The following is a 19,711-nucleotide window of genomic DNA, read 5'->3' on the forward strand; positions in this document are numbered from 1 at the left end:
GTTCATTATCTCCAACACAACCTACATTCGGGGGCCCAATGTCTTAAGTGATTGAACATGTTATTACTCTAACCGTGTGATAGTGACAAACTGACACATTTTCCTTTTGTTGTTGTTGTTGTTGTTGTCAAAAACGACTTTATATCAAAGGAGTGACTTTTGATTTGACAGCCTGCACATGTGCAGTTCAGCTCTACACTCTGAGAACAAAAGGTGTTATCTAGAACCAAAAGGTTCTTCGGCTGTCCCCATAGGAGAACCCTTTGAATAACTCTTTTGATTCCAGGTAGAACCCTTTCTGTTCCAGGTAGAACCCTTTTGGGTTCCGTATAGAACCCTCTCCACAGAGGGTTCTACCTGGAATCCAAAATATTTCTACCTGGAACCAAAAAGCGTTCTACCTGGAACCAAAAAAAGGTTATCCTATGGGGATGGCAGAAGAACCCTTTTGGAACCCTTTTTTCTAAGAGTGTAGATGACTGATAAACTCAATGACATGTTGCTACTCATGATCTTAGCTAGCCAACATCGCCTACAAGTGTGATCAGGGATTTCTATTGGAGAAGCAGTTTTATCTTCAATACCAAAGTTCAAACTTGTACATCCTCAATTCTCTCCTATCACAGCCATTCAACTTTGTAACTTTGTAACACCATTGGCCTCATGTTGAAATACATGAGCTTCCTTTCCAGCAACTAAGCTAGGAAGGGCGCCTGTATCTTTGTAGTGACTGGGTGTATTGATACTCGCTACTCAAGCTAAAGCACTTCAGAGACCCGTCCCTGCTGTGTGTGACGCAAGACCAGTTCTGTGTTGCAGGCTGGTGTATTTGTTATGGATCCCCATTAGCTGCTGCCTTGGCATCAGCTACTATTCCTGGGGTCTGGCAAAATTAAGGCAGTTATACAATTTTAAAAACATTAGAATACATTCATTACAGAATCCACAACACACTTAAGTGCGTGCCCTCAGGCCCATACTCCACTACCACACATCTACAATGCAAAATCCATGTGTACGTGTGTGTATAGTGCGTACGTTATCATGCGTTTATATGCATGTCTGTTTGTATTACTTCACAGTCCCCGCTGTTCCATAAGGTGTATTTTTACCTGCTTTTTAAATCTGATTATACTGCTGCATCAGTTACCTGATGTGGAATAGAGTTCCATGTAGTCATTGCTCTATGTAGTACTGTGCGCCTCCCATAGTCTGTTCTGGACTTGGGGACTGTGAAGAGACCTATGGTGGCATGTCTTGTGGGGTATGCAATGGTGTCAAAGCTGTGTGATAATATTTTAAACAGACAACTCGGTACCTTCAGCTTGTCAACACCTCTGACTTCCTCATTACTTGTTTTTGTAAATCTCTCTTTCACTTTGAGCCAGGAGAGATTGACATGCATGTCATTAATGTTAGCTCTCCGTGTACCTTACAGCCTTGCTGCCCTGTTCTGAGCCAACTGCAATTTTCCCAAGTCCCTCTTTGTGGCACCTGACAACACGACTGAACAGTAGTCCTGGTGAGACAAAACCAGGGCCTGTAGGACCTGCCTTGTTGATAGTGTTGTTAAAAAGGCAGAGCAGCTCTTTATTATGGACAGACTTCTCTCCATCTTAGCTAGTGTTGTATCAATATGTTTTGACCAGGACAGTTTACAATCCAAGGTTACTCCAAGCAGTTTAGTCACCTCAACTTGCTCAATTTCCACATCATTCATTACGAGATGTAGTTGAGGTTTAGGGTTTAGTGAATGTTTTGCCCCAAATACAATTATTTTAGTTTAGGAAATATTTAGGACTAACTTATTTTTTCCAACCCATTCCGAAACTAACTGCAGCTTTTGTTAAGTGTTGCAGTTATTTCAGTCGCTGAGGTAGCTGACGTGTATAGTGTTGAGTCATCCACATACTCAAACAGGCTGATTGGTCGGCTATTTGAGCCACGGCTTTATTATTCTTGGATAGCGGAATGCCTTTAGCTTCCCTCCAGGTCCGAGGGCACACACTTTCTAGTAGGCTTAAATTGAAGATGTGGCAAATAGGAGTGGCAATATTGTTCGCTATTATCCTCAGTACATTTTCATCCAGGTTGTCAGACCCCGGTGGCTTATATTTTATTCACCTCTTCTACACTGACAATTATTTTCTTTCAGAATTTGGTCAGATATACATGTATGTGTAGTGTCAGCGTCCCTAAGTTTGTTTATCTTGCCAATGAAAAAGTCATTAAAGTAGTTGACAATTCTAGATGGTTGATACACAGTGGGTTTTGTGATAAATGAGCCAACTGATTCAATGAATGATCAAGCCGCGTTGGCTTTTTTTCCCCTAAATGTTTATTTAAGGTGCTCCAAAGCGTTTTACTCTCATTCTTTATATCGTTTATCTTTGTTTCATAGCATAGTTTATTTTTTATTTAGTTTAGTCACATGATTTCTTAATTTGCAGTACGTTTGCCAATCAGTTGGGCTGCCAGACTTATTTGTCATACCTTTTGCCTCATCCCTCTCAACCATACAATTTTTCAATTCCTCATCAATCCAAGGGGATTTTACAGTCATTAAAATCCCCTTGTATGTTCTTAACCCTGGGCAACAATGGCCTTGGAGGCTCACCGGGATATTGGTATCCACAGTAGACCGCCAATGATACATTTTTCAATTCAATACCTCTTGAATTCCCTTAAAAGTTTTTTTTTTACATAAATGCACTGTAATTTAAGCTTTAAAAACAGATGTTTTTCTCTCTCTCTCTGCCCCATGACAAAATGTGTAGAATATCAGGAAAATTAGCTTGAAAACTGCAGACAACATTTTCTTCCCAGGGCCTGAGACTTGGTTCATCCGGCCAGTTTTCGAGTACATGCTTATTAGTAACTGGAATAAGCAATTTCATAAATGTGTCAAGTGCAGAGTCTGGTTGCTCCTCATTACACACCACAGACCAGCAAATACTCTTTACATCATCAACATATGAATCACTAAAAAAACGTATATTGTATGACCTCTTATACACTATATTGGGCCCAGACTTTGGAACTTTGGTTTTCCTAGATATGGCTATTATATTGTGATCACTACATCCTATGCAAATTTCTGTAGCATTAGTAAAGATGTGATCAATACACGTTGATTATTTCATTAGACCACCAAGTGCTAACAGTGCTGTTTGTAACTACCCTGGTAGGTTGACTGATAACCTGATCCAGGTTGTAGGCACTGGTTAGAGTTTGACGTTTTTTCTTGTGTGGGCAGCTTGATGAGAGCCAGTCAATATTTAAATCACCCAGAAAATATACTTCTCTGTTAATATCACATACATTATCATGCATTTCACACATATTATCCAGATACTGACTGTTAGCACTTGGTGGTCCATAGCAGCTTCCCACAACAATGGGCTTTAGGTGAGGCAGATGAACCTGTAGCCATATTGCTTCAACAGTATTTAACATTAGATCGTCTCTAAGCTTTACAGGAATGTGGTTCTTTATGTAGACCACAACACCGCCCCTGTTTGCATTTCTGTCTTTTTGGTAGATGTTATAACCAGGTATTGCTACCACTGTATCATCAACAGTGTTAATCTAAGTGAGTTTCGGAGATAGTCAGAATATGAATGTCATCTGTTACAAGGTGTGGTAGGTGAAGTGTGGCTGCAATGGGTGAGATTAGGGGAGATTTTATGACAGACGGGGAGTTTCATAGCTCTTAATCTAAATATGCTGCTCAACTGATTGAGAATGTGAAATCTCCCTCCTACTCGTTTCTTTCCCACGCATACTACACCACACACAAACCCATCACTCAATTTCTGTCCTCCTTTTATTTCCCTTTGGCTCGTATATATTTTGCTAGAGCCTTTTGTTCATTGGTCAAAACCGAGGTTGTTGGCACGGTCTTGTCTGCACCTTTGAAGCACCACAACTTTGAGGATATGTCCCTGTGTTCACCTTTACTGGTGGTTGACTCTAATAAGACGGCTGGATCCTGGTTCAAACTATTGTATGTAGAGGAGGGTGCAGCAGGGCGGTAGACGGTTCATTTGGTCAGAGTGAGGGACAAAGACTGTTAGAGGGTTTAGAAGAGGTATGGCATACAGAGAGCGAGCGAGAAAAGATTGCGGGAGAAAGTCAAGTTAGAGGGAATCAGAGGTTAGAGGGAGAGAGCGCAAGATGGCAACAGTTAATTAGGAGCACAGCTGGTTTGTGTCGAGTCCACCGTGGCAGCTACTGGTACAAAAGTGATGACCTCACAGTCTTATCCAGGACGCAGCCATCAATCAGATCTGACACTGAATACCATCACCCGTTTCCCCCGACTCTGAGGGGGGAAAAAAGCATGAGCATCTGTTTGGCCACCACCAAGGGCTTCTATTTGATGCTGCACTTTGTTGTGGCTGTAGACTTGTGCAGCCATTTTAACTTTTGTGGGAACTCAACTCATCACAGGTGGGAGGACATTTTGACAGCGTTCAAAACTAAGATTCACCTTGTTGCAAACAAGAACAGTCAGTGTTTACAGAAATTACTTTGGCGTCATTTTCATAAGTATCGGGTACATTTTCACAAGTCTAAGCACAAATTTAAAGAGATCATCAAAATGGCTCATGTTCCAAAACTCTAAGCACATTTTCAGTTGACCGAGTACAACAAACTATTCCATATCTGCTTTTCAAAATGCAATATTCACTTTACTTTCGATATGATTTTCTTGTAATTCGTTAGCCATACAATTAACCCAATGGTCACTTAAATGGGAAGAGGTCTGTCGATGGTAAGGCGTTGCTCTGCTTTCTTGATATCTCAGTCAACCAGACAGGTCCTACAGGGCCTAGCTTTGTCACACCTGGACAACTGTCCAGTTGGTCAGGTGTAGCAAATAAGGACATATGCAAATTCCAGTTGGTCCAAAACAGAGCAGCACGTATTGCACTTAGATGTACACGGAGGGAAGTGTCAGTAACATGCACGTCAATCTCTCCTGGCTCAAAGTCGATTTAGAGATGTACTGCATCACTAGTGGTCTTTGTGCGAGTTATTGATGTGTTGAAGGTACCGAACTGTCTGTTCAAGCAGTTGGCACACAGTTTGGGACACTCATGGGTATCACACAAGACATGTATCCAGAGGTCTCGCCACAGTCCCCGTGTCCAGAGCAGAGGCTGGGACACGCACAGTATTGAATAGAGACATGACTAAATGGAACTCTCTGCCACCCCAGGTTACTCAAGCTAGCAATAAAAACAGATAAATGAACACCGTACTTATGGCACAACGGGGACTGTGAAGAGACACACAGACATGTTGTATTGTGTGTTGTATTGTATTTTGCATTGTATAATGTATGTGAAACATGGTTGAGATACGACTGTGGTGTGTGGTCGTCTCACCTGTCTATCTTAAGATGAATACACTTGCTGTGGGTCATAAAAATACTGTAAAATACAATGTGTGATGTTATTTGCGTATCGCATCCTGATTGGCCATAAAATGCTAAAGAGGGGAATGTAGGGGTTCATGAGGAAAGCATCTCCCTCTCTCACGTGTCCTGTAAATGTGAAGCAACATCAAGTAATTAGCCATACATTTGCCTTTGTAGAGATGCACCGTGTGTAGTTATCTTACTCACGTACAGACAAGTCGGATTTACACGCCACAATACACGATTACAATACCGCTGGAAGATGTATGATTGCCATCCCCATGAGCGTACCACCCTGCTTCTGACCATGGATGAGGCATGCAATGACATCAATCCAGACCTATAGTATGTCAGGCTTGGATTCATGCCATGCCAAAAGTTTTTTTTCCCAAGGTGCACTAGTATTGACGGCATGCGATTTCGATGAGAACCTATGGCCAAATGCTCAAGACAGGCTTGATGCAAACTAGTGCCTGCTAAATATTGTTCATTTCATTTGTTTCATTTCATTACATTGTGAAAGATGTCTTCAATGATCACACCTTTTGATCACACACGGGATAGAAATGATGGAAATTTGATGTTCAGTCAATTTTTTAAGTGTTTTGTGAATTTTTAAACATGTAGCTTGTGTTTTTTGCTATTGGATTAACTGATTGTTAAAATAACTAAATTGAGAAGATATCGTTATGTTGTGTTTGATTAAACCAATGAATGTACTCATTATAGTTCACGGTAAACATATATTTTGAATCAATGGTTGTGTGGTGAAAGATGTCTACAAACATAATTAACGCACAATGAAAGGTTTTGAATGTAAGACTGGCTGCTATGTTTGAAAAAGATATATTTTTTACCTCATAAATGTATCCATTTGACATCAGTTTATGTTGGAAGGGCAAAAAAAAAATCATATATGGATGTGGCTGTAAATTCTAATCATTCTAATTCAATTGGACGAAGTGGAACGAGTCCCTCTGTGTGCTCCCATTTGAAAATATAGTGTAGTGTACAATGCACTGCTGGGTTGTATATAAGTATATATTCCACTCATTATCTGAATTTCCTAGATACACTGTAAGCTGATACATTATCACCTGTCTCTCTGCTCAAAATGCATCAGCTGACAAGTCTCATAAGAAAGGGTGATCTTGTACTATGTTGCATTGGGCAGAAATGGCTTAACACTGTACTATATTTTTCCACTAGACAACTGCTTTACAATACCAATATTTCTGTTGATTTCGCCCACATACAGTGCTGTCGGAAAGTATTCAGACTCCTAAACTTTGCCCATATTTTGTTATGTTTCAGCCTTATTCTAAAATGGATACATTTTTTTGTTTTTCTCATCAATTTACACACAATACTCCATAATGACAAAGCAAAGACAGGTTTAGAAAATGCAACTGAAATGTCACATTTGCATAAGCATTCAGACCCTTTACTCAGCCTTATTCTAAAATGGATACATTTTTTGTTTTTCTCATCAATTTACACACAATACCCCATAATGACAGGCGTGTGCCTTTCCAAATCATATCCAATCAATTGAATTTACCACAGGTGGACTCTAATCAAGTTGTAGAAACAGCTCAAGGATGATCAATGGAAACAGGATGCACCTGAGCTCAATTTCGAGTTTCATAGCAAAGGGTCTGAATACTTCTGAATGTAAATAAGGTATTTTCTAATACATTTGCAACATTTCTAAAAACCTGTTTTGCTTTTTCATTATGGGGTATTGTGTGTAGATTGATGAGGGGAAAAAATAATGTAATCCATTTTAGAACAAGGCCACAAAATGTGGAAAAAAAGGTCTGAATATTTTCCGACTGCACTGTATGTACTGTGTAAGGATAATGAGACTGTAAGACTGACATACTTCTCAACATGCTCACAACCTGCCATTGGATCAAACTTTTTTTTTTTTTTGCATGTGAAATTATAGTCAAATACTGTTTAGAAAAGTATATTTACCATCTACGGTTCTTTCTATTCAGCAATTCAAAAATAACAGTTTTGAAATGTGTGTCCTGTCATTTAAAAAAAAAATATAGAATGGAAGTTAAAATGACTAAATCGTGAGCCTATCATTTTCTGATTTATTGGTGTCTAAACTAAAGGTGCTCATGGTATTTCACAGAAAACTTTGAATGACTGAATGACTGACGGGTGAAAGATGTGTGAACCCCTAATGAATGCACAATCAAAGGTTCTGAACATAAGATCGGGGACCATTACAAGTGTTATTAGTTCAGAGTTTTGACTCTTAGTTTTGAAAATATATCACTTACATCTGAAAAAATGTGCCAAAGTGATACAAGAGAAACTGCAAGAAAGCAGAGTTAAAATTGCTATAATACTGTATGTAACGACCAAATCAGAATGAATGTGTCCCTTATTACAAACGATTTGGTTTCTATTACAAATATTGATTAAGCAGCTGAAGAACACAGTTGTTCAACATGGTTGTGTCAATATTGCAGAGAAAAGCCCTATGACAGGATTTAGAGGTGTCGGTGTAGAACAATAGGCCACTTGTATGAGGCGTTGGTTCACCCTCCTTATCCCAGGACATGATCTAATGAAGTCTGCCAATACACACATTGAAGTGAAATACTGCACACACACATTAGGACAAACCCTATATCTAACCCAGGAGTCATGTGACTAAATCACCTGAACTGCTGTTATAAAGCAGCATGCAAGAATGTCTGATATACACAACTTCTGGGTTTTGAGTTGACTGCACTGCAGACCCTGTTGCAGTTAGCTTCCTTTTTTTTTAACTGTGAGTTATTGCGAGCTTTTCTCTGTTAGGAAAAAATCCTAGTTTTTTGAATAATTGGCGAAAGTTTTGTGGATTCCTTGGATTCGCCTTACACCCTTTTAAAGGGAAATGGGAATTCCAACAGTCGGAGTCATAATGATTCACCATGTGAAGAGTTTATTTGCAAAACGCAATTTTCAAAAAGAATAAATGTCACATTTATTTATTTTTTTCATCAGAAATGTTTGCTAATGGGTACCTTCATGTGTGGAAAAATATTACTGTTAATATTACTGATTTTTTAAATATATATTTTACCTGGAATGGAATGTACGTATCCTGTACATTTGACTGTGAAATGAGGTAGCTAGGTGAGACTATCTTAAGATGAATGCACCTACTGTAAGTCACTCTGGATAAGAGCATCTGATAAATGACTCAAATGTCAAATGTAAATGTAATATTGATGTCACAAATGTATAATCTGTCAATTTCTTTATAAAAAATGTAGTTATGTTACATTTGACTGTGTAAAGCCAAGCAGTACTACTTATTTTTCTGCAAGTGAGGCAGATATATAGCATTTTGCAAAAAAAAAACATGATTATTTGTCTCTCTGAAAGGGAAAGATTTGAAACAAATGCATGTCTGTCATTGAACAACCCCATGCTACGATTAGATAGTGAAAAACGAACAAATCCCTTTCATAATTTCTTTAAACAATAGAAGCTAATTTACCAACATTTCTGAAAAAGGATATATAGTGTTTTTGAATGAAACTTTTCATATCCTATTGGAATATCGAGTCAAATCCCTCCATCAGACACACTTACACCCTTGTTAAAAAGACATGGGAATTCCAACTGTCAAGCAGTCATAATGATTCACCATGGCGTGTCCTATTGGAATATTAAATGAAATTCCCCAGTTACAAATACTATGTCATTTCTGAGTTCACGGTCAGGTTTGAAGTTTCCCTGCAGTTTATCAAATAAGTGTACCGTTAAAACATGATCCTACATTGTAAAACCAGCAGGCAATATTGTGTCCTTTGTTTTCATCTCTTACATTGTACATTCAGATTTATTCACAGGCTGTTTAGGGAGCATTTTTCTCGAATGAAATCTCTGTTTATTAAATATCTCTCTGATCATTCTAGAAGTCTCGGTTCCTGCGGAGAACACATGTTCCGCCAGGCAGAACGCTCAGAGCTAGAGAATGCGGACAGCGGGGACTGCACCATTTCTAATAATTGAAACCATGCATCCAGGAACCCCATCTCGGAATCTGTGGCTTTGTGTTTTAGTGACCACTGACCCATAGTTAGGGTTACTGCTACACTCCAGCTAAAAGCCCTCTCACCCCCTTACATATCTCTTTACAGGCCTTGCCAAAACTGCTACTATGTGCCCCCTGCACCTAAAAGTGCCAAGGTGAGCATCATTCTGTTCCCCTGAAATTCAACTTAGTTATGAGACACTAATTTTAATGTTGCTAAATACATAGCAATACACAAATATATAGCAATAAAAACAACCAAGCATAGTTGCTCTAACATGGGACTGTTGGTTTCAACCTAAATCCCTTCAGGGATGTGTGTGGCTGCGGGAAGGTTTAGTGACACCATCAGTAATATAGAGGTCCAGAGTTTAATGGGTGGGCATTGCAGAGGACATGTCCCTGAAGTGGGAATTGAGAGAGTTCGTTGGAGTTCTCAACAATTCCTTTCATAGCCATCCACACAGGCCATACACTGGATGGATCCACGTTGAATCTGTGCCCAGCGGGATGTCATCTATGTGACGGATGGAGACTGTGATCAGGTGTTAATCAGTAACTGTGTTTGGATCACACGTTATGTCCCTGTGATCAATCACCTCAGGTGTCCGCTGTGTCAAATCAAATCACATTTTGTATTGGTCGCATGCACAGGGTTAGCAGATGTTATTTGCGAGTGTAGCGAAATGCTTATAAAAAAAGAAATAAAACATTTTTAAACACAGAAAGAAAAGAAAATACTGCACAGTTTCCTAAGGACTTCAAGCAAAGCGGCGCCATCTTGCACTTATAGGTCATATTTCATAGAATATGTGCATGTGCGTGTGTGTGTGTGTGTGTGAAGGAGGAGTTATAGGTCTGTGTGTTTTTGTTTCAGTGTGTGACAGTCAGTGTGTGTATCCTTCTGGTCCACACTCCCCCCGGTGCCCTCTATCTGTCGTCATTATACGGTGTGTGTGTGTGTGTGTGTGTGTGTGTGTGTGTGAGAGTTCACCTGATATGCCCCAGTACTCCAGCACAGCACCTGTGTGCTGCCAGCTCCACCCAGCCGACAAGCCTTGCACGAGGCTTGGTTTGTGCAATCAAGAAGGGCTCATAGGAGCAGGAGCCTGTTTCTCCTGTTTCTCCTGTTTCTGTCGTGTGAGGCAACTTTTGACTGGTACTGTATGGTGCAAGCACACCCCCCTGGACAGGATGCTATAGTCTATCACATGGCCTTACCTCCACACGGTCTCTTTTAAAGTAACTGTCCAGGGTTTCCATATTTCTATGTCATATGACCTATAAGTGAAATAGTTTTCCTTCCACAAAATGGTAGTTAAAACGTTTTACTGCAGTGGGTTAAATCAGGGTCACACAGTGTTTTTTTTTGGTAGTCTTCAACAACTCTACTTCGAAACAAAAGTACACACCTCATGGTTATGGGCTTAAAAAAAGAAGACGCCTGTACCAGGCCAGATAAAGAGTTGAACTGTATTTTCTTGAAATAATGTTGATTAATTATGACAAATATTAATAACATTCCACCCATGAGGCCACTGGAGTTGGATTTGGTATTTTGGCAGCAGGACTATGCATGTTAAAAGCAGCATTTCTGTGTTGGATGGTGTGAGCTTACCCCAACAACAGAATGAGGTGGGCGTATACCGGTCATTAAAAATACTCAAGTGAGTAGACCGCTGACTGGCCAGCTCATCCTCCTCAGAAGTTTGACATCATGAGGAAATAGCAAGCTTTTTTGAAATGGTCTGTTTGAGATACAAGTTTGAGGTGGGGTTTTTGAAGTGTTTTTTTTTTCTCTCTACAATTTATGCTTTGACAACATACAAGGTCAACAACAGGTCAACAACATTATTTGAGAATAAGTTAACAGAATATAAACATTGTGCCAATAAAGTAATGAGTTTTGTTAGTCCCATCTGGATTAAAGAAACCGCCCACTGGGAAGACTGGTTGAATCAACGTTGTTTCAATGTCTTCTCAATTACATGACTTTCAACTAACAGTGGAAACTCGTTGAATTGACATCTGTGCCAAGTGGGTGGAAGCGTTCCTCCCTTTTACCGGATGAAATTCTGACTGGTTTTTCTTTGAATATAGAGTACACATACTGTATAAGACATTAGTCAAGTGGATATGACCATGAAACCAAATACAGTATATCCCGGAAGTAGAAGCAGTCTACCACATATGGTTCTTTTTCATGCTCTCTCCCTAGTCAACGCGCCCTGCCAAATTATTGAGTCGATCATGTATTCTGCATACCACAACAAATGGCCTGCCAAACCCTGAAGCCTTGCTCTGTGTTTCTCTCTCACTCGTCCTTTCACTCTTCATAGGGTTTTTTTTGTTTACATTTGTAGCTGTCTCTAATTTGAGCGAACATGTGAAACGGTTGTAAAGTTTGCTCATCAATTAGTTGTAGGGAAAACTCTCTGACGACCAGACCAATGCCAACAACTCTAGCGCATGTTTTGGAGCAGCCCTGTCACTGAGGCTGTCAGTGGGTGGCTGTTGCAGTTGCTATACTGAAGAGGCCTAAAGATAACCCTGGTTCGTGTTCAGTAGGGAGAAAACGTTTTGGAGACTGCGTGAAACGGGGACATGCTACTGAAACTACTCAAATAAGACTCAAACCATTTTCATTTCCTGTTGCAGAGCATTTCAAAACATTTTGCTATGGTGTGTCCTACTTCACACGCCCCTGTATTACCCCAGGTTTGTAGTAGTGTGTTGAGGTTATGTGCAGGAAGGTCGTTTGGTGTGTTCTGGAAGCCATTCGTCACAGAGAATCCTAACGAGAGTCTACATGTCAGGGCTTGTGAAGTGGCTACAGTGACAGCTCGTGCTGTCTCTGTGGTGTAACATAAACCCATCGCATGCTACCTGCCTCTCTCACGTGCCAACAGTTTTAATAGTAAAAGACATGCAAAGACATGTACCTGCGAGGTAATCACAGTTGTACATCAGAGTGACAGTCAGAAATCCTCACCACAGGGTTTACTATCTTTAGAGATTCTATGCTACAGAGGAAAGGACTCTGGGGAAAGGTCTAGTGTTCCTCTGTGACCCTACAAACATTCTGCTATTTCTGCTATTTCCTGCCAGGTTTCTTCTGGTCTAATTTGGGCACAAAACGGGAGAAAGCATTTTCAGTCACAAAAAAAAGCCCAGAGAAGATAAACGCCTACTCAGCTTATTGCTGAAACCTTCTATTGACATTGCAACATGGCTAGATGTGCTTTCAGCCTATCCAGTCGTCTTCTTTCGCCGTCTGAGAGTGGGGACACAGTGGCTACAGTTTGACTTCCTCTTTAATGTGGCCTCTATTAGCAGGTTCTGGGCTGGCTGCTACACAACAAATGCAGCACTTTTCAGTCTCTATTCGCCTGTTTAATGGGTCAGACGGTGTTTGTGCTGTGTATCGGGCCACATGCTGCTTCACGTGAACAGTCTTTTTTTTTAAACTTTTTTTCTTTTTTACAACACCTGCCCTCAGTTCCCCTTAGTGGTAACGAAAGAGGACTTGGTACCGGAACAGGAGCTTTCTGGCTTTCTGAAGGGGAGAGTGCAAGCAGACCGAGGTGCATGTGAGAGAGAACGTGGGAGTGGAAGGAGAGGAGAGAGGGTTGAGCTTGTGAGGGGAGATCATGATAATGGCAACAATGGAAAAACAGGAGATGACAAGAGAGGATGGAGAGACTTGTAAGGAGGGGAGAGATGGGGAATGAAACAGAGTGCGGGAGGGTGGATGAGGGGAGAAGAAAGAGAGAGGGACCTGAAAGAAGAGGACCACAATTAGAGAGGGGTTAGTCTGAGCGGATGGAAAGATGTCAAAGCCAAGCTGCCACACCACTCATTAACTCACTGAGTGTGACGTCACGTCCGTGTGCGGCTGTGTGTGTCCGTGTGTAAGTGTGAGTGCGGATGCGTGCATACAAGTTCTCAGGGCTCGAAAAACAAGACTTAAGTATATATTTTAAAAAACATTGTGGTGGGACAAAACATGGGTGTGTGTGTGTGTGTGTGTGTGTGTGTGTGTGTGTGTGTGTGTGTGTGTGTGTGTGTGTGTGTGTGTGTGTGTGTGTGTGTGTGTGTGTGTGTGTGTGTGTAAAGTCAGTGACAGTGTCATATTTCCTGGCACACATCTGTTCTTTGTTACTTCAGTAGTCATCTGTTAGAAAGACTACGTAACAATGATTAACATACAAGGGTAATTATGAGATAATGATCAACAACACGCAGATAGTTGCCAAGAAAAGCACAGGATGACAATGGAGCTCGATTGCTGGGGTGAGGCATCACCATTTGAGGATGAGCTGAAGGAGAATGCTCTCCCTCCCTCTCCCACTCTCTCTCTCTCTTTCTGAAGTTACCCTCTGACAGAGGAGATATCAACCTTGTGTTAGCTCTGGTCTGCGATGCCCAGTATCTCTTATGGTTGCCAGGCTCGGTATGAGTTATGAACAGACCACAGGCCCTGATGGGCTGTGTCTCATGGTGCCTGCCTGGTCAACATTGTGCTTGCCTCTAGAACTGATGCACCCCTCCTCAGAGCATAATACTCTTTCCAGTAAGGGTACATTAGAGGCTTTATACAACCGCTTGAACAGGTCACCTATGTATCGTGTAGTTGGATACTTTGATAAAAGCTTTGTTTCCTTGCCGGCGCGTACGCAGCAGGTCCAGTCACCGCCTGGGGATTGAGCCTTCCGGGTAAATAACTCTCCTATTGTTACCAGTCAATACACAGAAGCCTGCTGAGCACTTGTACAGTCTTAATGGCTGCATTGAAGTCTCTCTGTAGCCTTTTTGGGCTTTCTTAGTGCACACGCACGCACACACACACACACACAATGATTCCCCAGACAGATGACAAAAGGATTGTGTGGACTGGTTCTAATTTTGGTGGAAAGATGGAAGATATTGACAGACCGAGTGATTCCACAGATAGAATTCCCACGCGCACGCAGACGGCACACGCACATTGTCTGAGAGCTAGACATCTAGACGTTTTTTCTCCATAATGGTTTGGCTGTGGGGAATAGGGTTCAAATGGGTGTTGATCATACTAAGTCCAGCTACACACACACACACACACACCGTTTTCTCAGTGCTAAGTAGATGATAAAACTCTCAGGCAATCGGGCTTCCTAGAGTAGGGTATAGAAAGACCTCCATGGACCACCATAGATTAACGTTCACTATACAGGAATGACTCCCCTGGATGAGTCCAAGTCTCTGGGCTTGGGGGGGGGGGGGGGGGGCTCCTGCATTGACGCAAAAGTTAGCCCTTGTTTGTGACCTTTCATGGCGGCAGGTAGCCTAGTGGTTAGAGTGTTGGGCCAGCACGAAAAAAATACTAGAGTATACCATGGTATAAATACAATAGTATTCACTGTAGTGTATTTAGGGGCGGCAGGAAGCCTTGTGGTTAGAGCATTGGGCAAGTAACCGAAAGGCTGCTAAATCGAATCCCTGAGCTGACAAGATAAAAATCTGTTGTTCTGCCCCTGAACAAGGCAGTTAACCCACTGTTCCTAGGCCGTCATTGTAAATAAGAATTTGTTCTTAACTGACTTGCCTAGTTAAATAAAGGTTAAATAAATGAAATTCAGCCTGTGTTCAGAGGATGGACTGTAGTGTTCAGAGGATGGACTGTAGTGTTCAGAGGATGGACTGTAGTGTTCAGAGGATGGACTGTAGTGTTCAGAGGATGGACTGTAATAACAGGCTGAGGGAAGGAGGAGGAAAACACAGGAACGTTACTTTGTGTTCTCATTCTCAGGAACAGCGGCTGATGCCTCACATCTATCCTGCGTTCTATCCTGCGTTCTATCCTGCGTTCTAAACCCACACTCGGTGGCAGCGCCCGTGATTTGTGTCTCTTTTAAAGGATACCAGGTCTGCCCAGAGGAGACATATGTGGCTGGGTGGCAAGGAGAAGGTGGTAGCTGAAGCAGTGTTGTTTCTGAGACGCTTTGGCAGCGCGTAACAACAAACATCATATTAAGCTTTCTTTCGCAGTACACATCCAAATCACATTTCCTGCGTTTTGTTTTCTTTTTGATGTTTCTTTTGCTGTCTGTTCTTCTTTGTGTGTTTCCTAGGTTTGTGCCTTGAATGTATAATTGCTTGGTCTTACAACGCAGGGCTCCTTAAAAAATAAAAAAAAAGAGACCTCAGTGGGACTCCCCTACCTAAATAAAGGTTACAAATAAATCCAAATGTGAGTTGACAATCACAAGGTGTGTGTCAGTGTGCCTGATGTATGACATCCCACCCAGACACTGTCACCATAAAACTGTTTTTGAATTTTTTATGATGTATTCATCTATCACTGTTACAGGCTCCTAGTTTGTAACCATCATTCTTAGAGACCTTGTAATGCCAACAAGAGAGAGGAGAGGCTGTAATAGATGGAGAGGCTGTAATAGATTAGTCTGGCTGTCACCAGCTCTCGAAGTCACGGCTCACTGAGTAGTCACCAAGGTCGTGTGTCTGCCCGGGTAGTAATATATGACATGTAGCAGACACTTTTATCCTAAGTGACTTATAGTCCTGCGTGCATATATACACTACTCAAAAAAATTAAGGGAACGCTTAAACAACACAATGTAACTCCAAGTCAATCACACTTCTGTGAAATCAAACTGTCCACTTCGGAAGCAACACTGATTGACAATACATTTCACATGCTGTTGTGCAAATGGAATAGACAACAGGTGGAAATTATAGGCAATTAGCAAGACCAATAAAGGAGTGGTTCTGCAGGTGATAACCACAGACCACTTCTCAGTTCCTATGCTTCCTGTCTGATGTTTTGGTCACTTTTGAATGCTGGCGGTGCTTTCACTCTAGTGGTAGCATGAGACGGAGTCTACAACCCACACAAGTGGCTCAGGTAGTGCAGCTCATCCAGGATGGCACATCAATGCGAGCTGTGGCAAGAAGGTTTGCTGTGTCTGTCAGCGTAGTGTCCAGAGCATGGAGGCGTGGAGGAGGCCGTAGGAGGGCAACAACCCAGCAGCAGGACCGCCACCTCCGCCTTTGTGCAAGGAGGAGCAGGAGGAGCACTGCCAGAGCCCTGCAAAATGACCTCCAGCAGGCCACAAATGTGCATGTGTCTGCTCAAACGGTCAGAAACAGACTCCATGAGGGTGGTATGAGGGCCCGACGTCCACAGCTGGGGGTTGGGCTTACAGCCCGTCATGTCAGTCATGGTGTGGGGTAGCATTTCTTTGGGGGGCCGCACAGCCCTCCATGTGCTCGCCAGAGGTGGCCTGACTGCCATTAGGTACCGAGATGAGATACTCAGACCCCTTGTGAGACCATATGCTGGTGCGGTTGGCCCTGGGTTCCTCCTAATGCAAGACAATGCTAGACCTCATGTGGCTGGAGTGTGTCAGCAGTTCCTGCAAGAGGAAGGCATTGATGCTATGGACTGGCCCGCCCGTTCCCCAGACCTGAATCCAATTGAGCACATCTGGGACATCATGTCTCGCTCCATCCACCAACGCCACGTTGCGCCACGTTGCACCACAGACTGTCCAGGAGTTGGCGGATGCTTTAGTCCAGGTCTGGGAGGAGATCCCTCAGGAGACCATCCGCCACCTCATCAGGAGCATGCCCAGGCGTTGTAGGGAGGTCATACAGGCACATGGAGGCCACACACACTACTGAGCCTCATTTTGACTTGTTTTAAGGACATTATATCAAAGTTGGATCAGCCTGTAGTGTGGTTTTCCACTTTAAGTTTGAGTGTGACTCCAAATCCAGACCTCCATGGGTTGATAAATTTGATTTCCATTGATAACTTTTGTGTGATTTTGTTGTCAGCACATTCAACTATGTAAAGAAAAAAGTATTTAATTAGAATATTTCATTCATTCAGATCTAGGATGTGTTATTTTAGTGTTCCCTTTATTTTTTTGAGCAGTGTATATATATATATATATCTTTTTACATATGGGTGGTCCCGGGAATCAAACCTACTATCCTGGCCTAGCACCGTGCCATGCTCTACCAACTGAACTACAGAGGACCACAATTGTCAGCCTGTACAGTATAGGGCCTTGGGAGCTATGTGTCTGAGCTACCTTACTGCCGCTGTTCAGACTCAGAGAACAGCCCATATAACATATACCTCCTCTAACTCAGCCTGGGGCTACAGTAATGGCAGTAATGGTAGATTTACTTCACTATCCCTCAGCGTGCTCCAATGGATGACACATATTTCACCCCTACAGTAGGCCACCCTTTCACTGTGAATGAATAAATGACAGTGCAGCCCAGAACCAAGCCATGGGACCAGCAATTGAATCAGGGAAAACCTGCTGCATTTATAATTGATCCTCCACTCCCATGAATGTAATGAATTACATGAGCTGTGGTCCCATGTAGCCATCGTTAGTCCTTAAATTGGGAAGCTTTCCTGCAACAGTGAGGTTTGTCAGCTTTGAAGAGGAAATAAGGGTCCTTGTGAGAGGGAAGAGAGGCTATGCTCTCCCTCTCTGTGTGTGTGTGTGTGTGTGTGTGTGTGTGTGTGTGTGTGTGTGTGTGTGTGTGTGTGTGTGTGTGTGTGTGTGTGTGTGTGTGTGTGTGTGTGTGTGTGTGTGTGTGCATGCCTGTGTGCGCGTTGGTTCTAGGACTATTTCCCTCTATACCATTTGTATTTCATTAACCTTTGACTATTGGATGTTCTTATAGGCACTTTAGTATTGCCAGTGTAACACTATAGTTTCCGTCCCTCTCCTCGCTCCTCCCTGGACTCGAACCAGCAATACAAAGACAACAGCCACCACATCGAAGCAGCGTTACCCATGCAGAGCAAGGGAAACAACCACCCCAAGGCTCAGAGCGAGTGAAGTTTGAAACGCTATTAGCGCGCGCTAACTAGCCAGCCATTTCACTTCGGTCACACCAGCCTCATCTCTGGAGTTGATAGGTTTGAAGTCATAAACAACGCAATGCTTGACCCACTATGAAGAGCTGCTGGCAAAACGCATGAAAGTGCTGTTTGAATGAATGTTTACACGCCTGCTTCTGCCTACCACCGCAGAGTCAGATACTTAGATACTTGTATGCTTGTATGCTCAGTCAGATTATATGCAACACAGGACACACTAGATAATGTCAAGTAATATCATCAACCATGTGTAGTTAACTAGTGATTATGATTGATTGTTATTTTATAAGATAAGTTTAATGCTAGCTAGCAACTTACCTTGGCTTACTGCATTTGCATAACAGGCAGTCTCCTTGTGGAGTGCAACGAGAGAGAGAGAGAGGTCGTTATTGCGTTGAACTAGTTAACTGTAAGGTTGCAAGATTGGGTCCCCCGAGATGACAAGGTGAAAATCTGTCTTTCTGCCCCTGAGACAGTTAACCCACCGTTCCTAGGCCGTCATTGAAAATAAGAATGTGTTCTTAACTGACTTGCCTAGTTAAATAAAGGTGTAAAAAATAATAATAATACTTTTTTTTTAAATTGGCAAATCGGCGCCCAAAAATACAGATTTCCGATTGTTATGAAAACTCGAAATCGGCCCTAATTAATCGGCCATTCCGATTAATCGGTCGACCTCTAGTCTGTAGTTGTGGCGACATGGCAACGCAAATACAGTGTCTGCGCAGTGTTCTCTGCCTTTTGATCCTCTCCCATGTCTGTTAGTGCATTACAGGACATTGTGTCTGTTCTGGCTTAGTTTAGCCCATGGTGGGGAGGAGAGAGCGCTGTTCCTGCTCCCTCCTGCATGGGGATTTGGCACAGCTCAGGCCTGTAATAGTCCCTGGGCTGCTCCCATTCCGTCTTTTGGGTTATTACTTTTCACTCCCAGGCCTTAGCAACAGGGAAACATTTGACACTGTGACACAATAACACTCCACCAGGCCACGTAATCAATTATGAGACTGTTTGTTGAATACATCACAGGATATAAGGGGATTGGAATGGGGCGGCTGAGATGCTTTTTAGCCAGCTGCTCTCTGTAGGCAGGCAGGATGTCTGTCTGTCTGTCTGTCTGTCTGTCTGTCTGTCTGTCTGTCTGTCTGTCTGTCTGTCTGTCTGTCTGTCTGTCTGTCTGTCTGTCTGTCTGTCTGTCTGTCTGTCTGTCTGTCTGTCTGTCTGTCTGTCTGTCTGTCTGTCTGTCTGTCTGTCTGTCTGTCTGTCTCATTCTGCCTGTCTCATTCTGTCTGTCTGTCTGTAACATTCTGTCCTGTCATTTTATACTGGC

At 42.3% G+C, this 19,711-nt stretch overlaps 1 protein-coding gene across 1 annotated transcript in view; it reads left to right on the forward strand.

Annotated features, from left to right (window-relative positions):
• LOC109909706 (prostacyclin receptor-like) overlaps window positions 1-19,711 on the forward strand; it is a 44,018-nt gene that overhangs the window by 21,089 nt on the left and 3,218 nt on the right. The window lies entirely within an intron of this gene.

Source organism: Oncorhynchus kisutch, linkage group LG18 (assembly GCF_002021735.2).
Source record: "Oncorhynchus kisutch isolate 150728-3 linkage group LG18, Okis_V2, whole genome shotgun sequence".
Taxonomy (NCBI): Eukaryota; Metazoa; Chordata; class Actinopteri; order Salmoniformes; family Salmonidae; genus Oncorhynchus; species Oncorhynchus kisutch.